This window comes from Lepisosteus platostomus, chromosome 1 (genome assembly GCF_059453375.1).
Source record: "Lepisosteus platostomus isolate fLepPlt1 chromosome 1, fLepPlt1.hap1, whole genome shotgun sequence".
Lineage (NCBI taxonomy): Eukaryota > Metazoa > Chordata > Actinopteri > Semionotiformes > Lepisosteidae > Lepisosteus > Lepisosteus platostomus.
The window spans coordinates 36,991,370-36,999,088 of record NC_142611.1 but is presented as its reverse complement, the minus strand read 5'-3'; the positions used below and the strand labels follow the sequence as shown (position 1 = coordinate 36,999,088).

Below are 7,719 nucleotides of genomic sequence, written 5' to 3'. Positions count from 1 at the left end.
GAAGACAAATTTTAAAAAGCAAAAGTGCCAACTTTGCCAACACAATAGGCATTTGAAGGACAGGAGGATGAAACTGATGTACTGTATATACCTAGTAAGTGCACGAGTACCTTTACTCGTTGTTGAGTTTTGACTTTGTTATATTAATTTAATGACATTGAAAACTAATGTATTGGTTTATATATTTCAATGTTACGTTCTATAAAGTTAAGTTGTTTATTTATCCTCCCTTTTTGCTATCAAGGGTTTGTCAATGTTCACAGTACCATGGAAGAACCTGTGTGGAATCAGATACATGGATCTTTGTTCACAAAATCAAAACTCACTATTTCAGTGAATGAAATTTTTACACAGGTAAGTTTCACAGAAACCGATGAAATTATCACAGCAAATGGCGTCAAACATCTCGTAAGCTGTCTTTTATCCAGTAATATTTATGTTTTTTGCCATCGTTCTAAAAGTCATGTGTAAATCAAGGGGAAGGACAATTAAAGTGTTAAATATTTGGCAATTAAATCTGAAACCTATTCCCCAAAACAAAAAAGAAAACAGCTTAAATCAACAAATATATTGTTTGAACCTTCAGTTACTAAACATTCCCTCACTGACTCTTGAATTAGATTTGCCCAAGGATTGCATCTTCATCAAATAGACATGATTCAGGATAGCATAAATCTGAGCAGCAGCCCCTTTTCAAAAATGGCCAAGAAGATCCGGCGTGTCTGTGTGAAAGCTATCCGGAGGTACCGCAGATGTACCTGGGTGGCGGAAGGGAGTTTGTAGTAATTTATAAGAGCAATTTCATACACAAAAGAAAGGTACATTCTGTATGTGATATTTATGGCATTCCATAATTGTTTCATTATCTTTTAGCTTTCTCTTTGTATTCTGATGATGGAAAAATATATTTGCAGACAATTGGGACACTATTAAGATGTAGCGGCAATGCTTGTTAATAAGACAGAATTAAGTGTTGCGGTGCTTTCCCAAAAGAGGCCCCATCTCTCCCTTCATTTCTGTGGTGCAGCCACAGAGAAGCTATTCATGCAGGCTGATTTAAAGATGTTTTCTTTTGATAAGGGACAGCTCCCAAATGGGGATGCACTTAGCTAAGCCTGGCTATCATGATCAATGGTCATCCATTGGCGCCTATCTGTCTAGGGAGTGCCAGATGGACATCTGGACTGCATTCCTAAGTGTCAAGAGTAAGTGACTCATATCTCACATTGCTCAACCAATCAGGGACTGGTAGGGCCGAGTAACCCACGTGGGACTCTGATGCCCATGGAACTTTCAGCCAATCAACGAGCTGAAGTTCCTCCAGGTAAAAACAGGCAACACAGAGGGCCTGAGAGAGAATTCTGTGGACTTTTCTAAAGGGAATTCAAAGGAGAATTCCAGGGCAGGACGGCCCAGGAGCAGAAGGCTCCCAAGGGCAGGACATTCTCGTAGCGCACCTCCTGACCATCCTGAGACTCAGCCCGGACAACCACGGAACGGCCAGTGTGTCCGAGTGCCAGAACTTTCCTTTGTTCTAAGAGTCTAGAGCGGAGGTTGCCAGAGAGTAACCAGAGGATCCACCCGAGGTTAGCACCAGCAGCAGGCCTCGTGAACAGGTCAGAACTGTGGACAGCTGAATCACTATTCAGAACTAGCTCTTCATCAGGAACGAACCGGTCCTCTTCCTGACTTACTGGGACCCACAGTCATCTTTTCTCCTGTGCGCAAACTGTGCTAGTTAAAGCCTACACTAACTAGCCGGTCAGTGAGCATCAGCAGCGCACCGTCGCAAGCAGCACAGCACAGCCTGGCATGGAGCCAGAGAGCCCGCTGGAGATCTGAATCCCCAGAGATTGGATGAGTATTCAACTTCACTGCATTACTGCTCGAGAATTCAATTGTTATCCCAACCAGTTGATATCAATTTAATTCCTAAGAGTTATGTACTTGTTTTGAGTATCTAATGTAGAAGTTATAACCAAGTTCATTTACGAAATGGTCTAAATGAATGATATACTGAACGTATGTCCTCTTGATATATGTAACTCTTTGTAACTGACTGAATATATACCTTTTGTATTCTGATAACCCTCTCGATAAGATCTGTTAGGTTTATATGCATATTCTATGTATTAATAAATGTATCCTCGTGTATTAGTACCTGTGTGTGTGCGTTGTTTGAGTTATATCGCATGGTTGGATTCTAAGGCCATCAAAAGAATCATTCTGTGATTAACTGCTCCAATTAATAATTGTCCCAGTAAATGCCCAAACCCTACAGAACTAGTGCCTTCAGAGAGCACACTACAAAGACAAAACTATAAAGTTCTTAAATGACTAAAAATAATATGACATATTTCTAGAGAGCAGATTTTGCAATAATACAAAAACACACCTTACTGATTGACCCATTTTATACAAAAGATAACTAGAATGATTCTTTAACAAAATGAAAGTACAAATGTAGAACAAATCTCCACTATTGTTATATGTTCTTGTTATATCATAGGTACTGTATTTGATAATGTTTAAAGTTACCTGTTTCCTTTTTCTCTTTTCTGTCAGTATCAAAGGGGAAGGGTTTCTGCAACATGGCAAAGGAAAAAATGAGTTTTTAGAATACTGGGGATGAAGGCTGGAAGAAAAGAAGCCAGTCCTGCATCTAATGGAGAAAGGTCACGGAGACATCTGATACCCCTCATTGTTCATTACGTTCGACCACAAAAAAGCATAATCACATATGAGTGGCAAATATACAGGGGAATACTAGGCAGTCTTGGTTACAACCATTTTACTGTCAATCACAGAAAATCCTTTGTGAATCCTTGCACAGGTGCTCCCACACAACATATTGAGAGAACACGGCATATGTACAAGGAACATGTGTGGAGACTGAGAGGAAATAGGACAGAGAGGCTGTTATAGGAGCACTTGGATTTCATAGAATGGACACATTGGCTTGGTAATAAATTTAGAAATGGACCAATGGGTAGATTATTTCATGATTTGAAGAAATAATACCATAGTCATTAACTATCCCTACAAATATGTCACTCATTATGCCAAACTCGATTCTGCTGTGCATTCTTTGCTACTGATCATTTTGAGTAGTCACAAAGCGATGATATGTATATACTTTATTTTATTTACACCCGAAGAAGGCTCCATAGCCAAAGTGTTGTGTTTCTCTTTCCTCTACTTTTCAGCATGGAATAAACCTTTGCCTGTTCCTGCTTGATTTTATGTATTTACTATGTTTTTTTACAATAGTCATTGCTTTATTTCCATGCCTTAAAGTCAAACTACAGATGCAGCCATTCAAAGTGCGCGGTACAGACACGTACCGCAGGTAATTGGCTGCGGTGTCGCGTATCATGACGCAAATGACGCTGGGTACCGCGGTACGTGATTGGTTGACCGACAGGGGCACTCGTGGTCCGTTGGTCTGTCGTAGAAAGACTTACTGTAAACGTCTTTACTGTGCCCGTTGTAGATATTGAATTTTACCACTGAAGGGAAATCTTAGTAGCTGAGCATAAAAAGAATAGGAGCATACTGTAACGCGTGTGAAGGCCATAAACAATATTAATTTTGGAACTTAAAGATACAGTATATAGGTGGTCTTGGTACTTTAAAGAAAAAAATACACACCAGTATTCCATTTCTCCCTAAACATTTTAAGCTTCGAAGTCTTTAACTAACCTGATACCGGAGTCAACAAGCATACTTTTAGAATTTGATTAATAGGGAATATAATATGGAATCGCGTATCTAAAGAATTTAATAACGGTATGATTATATTCGTGTACTGCGACAGGGCTGTGTAGGGCTGTTTCTCCTCCCTGTTCATGCGAGTTGTCTTGTAGCCTACTGGTCTACGTACGTGACTAACAACGCACAGATTGTGTGTTCAAATCCAGCTGGTGCTGGACTTTTCTTTTAACAAACATTTCTTCGAAAAAATAGAATAGCGATGTTATGGACAATCAATTGACTTTTATATTTCAAAATATCGCAACATGATTGATTCTAAGTCATTTTTGATAACAATGAATAGTCACCTTCTTCCCTTCTGACAGCGGTTCCTGCTTCTATTGTGTGTGTGTGTGTGCAATAGAGTAAATTTTTATAGAGAAATGGAAGCTGGACAGTATGCGTTACAATATAAACATTTATATTGATTTAAATCGTGTTCTGATTTAAATCACAAACGCGTGTTTAATTATGTGTTTTTTAATCATAATCAGGCTAATGCATTTCTACATTTTCTGTATGAACCAGCTTAGAGGTTCATACAGAAAGACAGCTTGTGTTTAAATTGAGTGTAAGGTAATTTATGCTTCTAAAGTCATGGTCAGCATTTATTATTGTACTGTGCTGTAAAATTTTCTGTGCCTAGTCACATTATTTTATAGCGTTTTTATTGCGTTATTAAATCCGGTGGCGCTGTGTGTTAGTTTCCTGACTCCCATGTCACATGGTCTGTGATTGAATCCCATGGAACTATGACTTTATTTTTTAATAAACATTTCTTTGAAAAAATGAAATGTTTCCCTTGGTCAGAGAATAAATAAAACCTCACTCGCACCAAACAAATTTATATTTCTAAATATCACAACATGCTCAAATTTAAGTATTTTTAATAACAATGAATAGTCACCTATGCATTACAAAATATACATTTATATTGATTTGAATCGCGTTTTGATTTAAATCGTAAACGCGTGTTTAAATATATGTGTTTAAAGGCGATATACTGTATAAAAGCGCTGATTCCTATGGAGTGTGTTCCGCCGGGGATTCAAAAAATTTATTTTAAATAAGCTGATAAAGCTTAGACTAACTGTATTCTAGCCTGTATTACAACAGAACATTGGACAATGCAACGTAAATTGCAAAAATGCACTTGGAATCTGTCCAAGCCCTCCTACAAAAATTATTTAAACTGCGACACTGATCATTCATTTCTAAATAAACTTAATTTTATATAGCGTTTTAAGCGAATAGGTAATTAGATTGCTCATAAACCTGATCGCTTTTTCTACATAAACACAGCGTGATTGCTCTCTGAAAATGCTTTTCCTTTATATTTAGGCTCAGATTTCAACTATAGATCGTATTATTATAAACTTTCTTGGAAAAATTTATTTTATGTAAACCATGTTTGCTATTAATTCATTTAGGGCTAAAAAACATTCATTGTCTTCCAATCGAGTCGAGTGGACATTGGAAGCTTGCCACACCTGGAGTGTTAAACCAACGCATTAGCACGTCAAAGCCCATTGAGGGTATTGAGCCAGTATTGGCTTTAGTATTCCCCCCCTCTCCCCTCAATTCAATTTAATTCAAGGTGTTTTATTTGCATGACAGATGGATACAAGCAGTGTTGGGTATGTACAGATGCAGCCATTCAAAATGGATGAGGTATTTCGTGGCATACCCCGGTGGGCGTGTCGCGGTATCACGCGGTATCACGCAGTGTCACCTGGTTAATCGCGCGTCATTTGACGCTCTGCCGGAAACTATCCGGCTTCGCCTTGTAAAACCGCCAGGGGGAGCTAAACCTCACATGTACAGCATTTGAGCCTTTAACTATGGAATCGCGTATCTAAAGAATTTAATAACGGTATGATGATATTCGTGTACTGCGATAGGGCTGTGTAAGGCTGTTTCGCCTCCTTGTTCATGTGAGTTGTCTTGTAGCCTACTGGTCTAGGTGCGTGACTAACAACACACAGGTTGTGTGTTCGAATCCAGCTGGTGCTGGACTTTTCTTTTAACAAACATTTCTTCAAAAAAATAGAATAGCGATATTATGGACAATCAATTGACTTTTATATTTCAAAATATCGCAACATGATCGATTCTAAGTCATTTTTGATAACAATGAATAGTCACCTTCTTCCCTTTAAAAGCTAGCAAGACAGGTTTCGATTCACATTAGCTGGCGAGCCTTGTTAAAAAAACGAATGATAATGTAACATGCCACTGTTTGTTCATGAACAAAGTTATACTGAGATTTCCTTAGATACGCGATTAAAAAATAAATAAATAAAAATTTGAATCTCCTGCGGAACACATTCCATAAGAATCAGCGGTTTTACAGTATACTGTATATCGCCTTCAAAGGTGGCTTCTCAAAACGCTTTACAGGATAAAAACAACCAGAACAGCAGCAACAACAATATTGTATTTCATTGCACTTTGAAAACCAAGTAATAACTTAACTATACAGTACGTGCAAACGTTTCGTATGTTGCTGTCGTGAATGCCTGTGTACCCATAAGTATCTTATTTGCCTTGAGTCCTGTCTACAGTATCTCTGTCCCCCTCCCCCCCTCTCTCCCTCAATTCAATTCAATTCAAGGTGTTTTATTTGCATGACAGATGGGTACAATTCTTGTTGGGAATGTATTTCATTGCACTTTGAAAACCAAGTAATAACTTAACTATACAGTACGTGCAAACGTTTCGTATGTTGCTGTCGTGAATGCCTGTGTACCCATAAGTATCTTATTTGCCTTGAGTCCTGTCTACAGTATCTCTGTCCCCCTCCCCCCCTCTCTCCCTCAATTCAATTCAATTCAAGGTGTTTTATTTGCATGACAGATGGGTACAATTCTTGTTGGGAATGTATACTTTGATATTTACACCCGGCGCGGCACCGAGGGAGCGTCTGCATTTATAACTTAGTTTTTAAAATTAGTCAAGCAATATGAAGCATCTCCTTTTACTTTTAAGTCCCTTAAATACATTGAGCACAGCTTTCTCACCATCCTTACACAAAGCAGAAACTTTCCGATGACTCACAGTACAAGTGGAAAGATTACAGATTTTTATCGTCTTAAATTTTGTCTTTAATTTTGCCTGTGGAGTGTATCTTATTAAGCTCTAAATTGCATTTTGACCACGGTTTTTGACTTTTTTAAAATTGCATTTTGGGCGCGGACAGCACATACAAGGGTTAATGAACTGCGCCAAGAAATTTAAAATAGTATTCTTTTGGTGTGAGGGTAGAAGTGGACCACAGCAGGCATAATCAGCAAACCAGGAAAACAAAGAACAGGACAGGTGAGATGTGTATCCAGAAAGCGAGTGATCAGAAAAAGGAAATGGTGTTACGCCCAGGTTTTTGACCCAATTGTTTTAACTTGCTAATGCATCAGACACATTTCCTGGCGTATTGTGTTTTAAATAAAATAGGAGTGTCTTTCCCTGGCATTAGCTCATCGGTATGGTGTAAGTTTTATCTGTTCCATACCATACAGTATATAGGTACAGAATTCAAGCTGCACCACTGTATCGCTTTGGTAAGGGGACGGACAATGACCAAAGTCACGAAGACTCTCTCACACCAAATAATGAAGATGAAAAGAAACGGGAAGTCAACACGGGACATTGTACAGCAGTTGGCTTCGATGGACATCTTCGTTTCTGAAAGCACAGTGAGACGGCATTATAAAGGGGAGAGGAGGCAAAGAGAATCTAAACCGAGGACGATTCAAAGGTAAATAAATTTCTAAAAATACCTTTCTTGCATGTAAATACAACTACGCACATTATTTTTAAAACTAACTGCTGATCTCTTTTTTTTCAAGTCCTATTGTGCGAGCTATCGACAAACTGACCGATGAAAATGATGAGCTACCGGCGATGCAAGTCCAAAGAGGGCTATGGGCTGACCTCGGTGCGAATATAAGCCCGACATCGATAAGAAGA

General features: G+C 38.6%; 1 pseudogene; it reads left to right on the top strand.

Annotated features, from left to right (window-relative positions):
* The first annotated feature begins 253 nt into the window (after positions 1-253).
* LOC148677908 (uncharacterized) lies at positions 254-3,033 on the top strand (annotated as a pseudogene).
* The last annotated feature ends 4,686 nt before the right edge of the window (positions 3,034-7,719 follow it).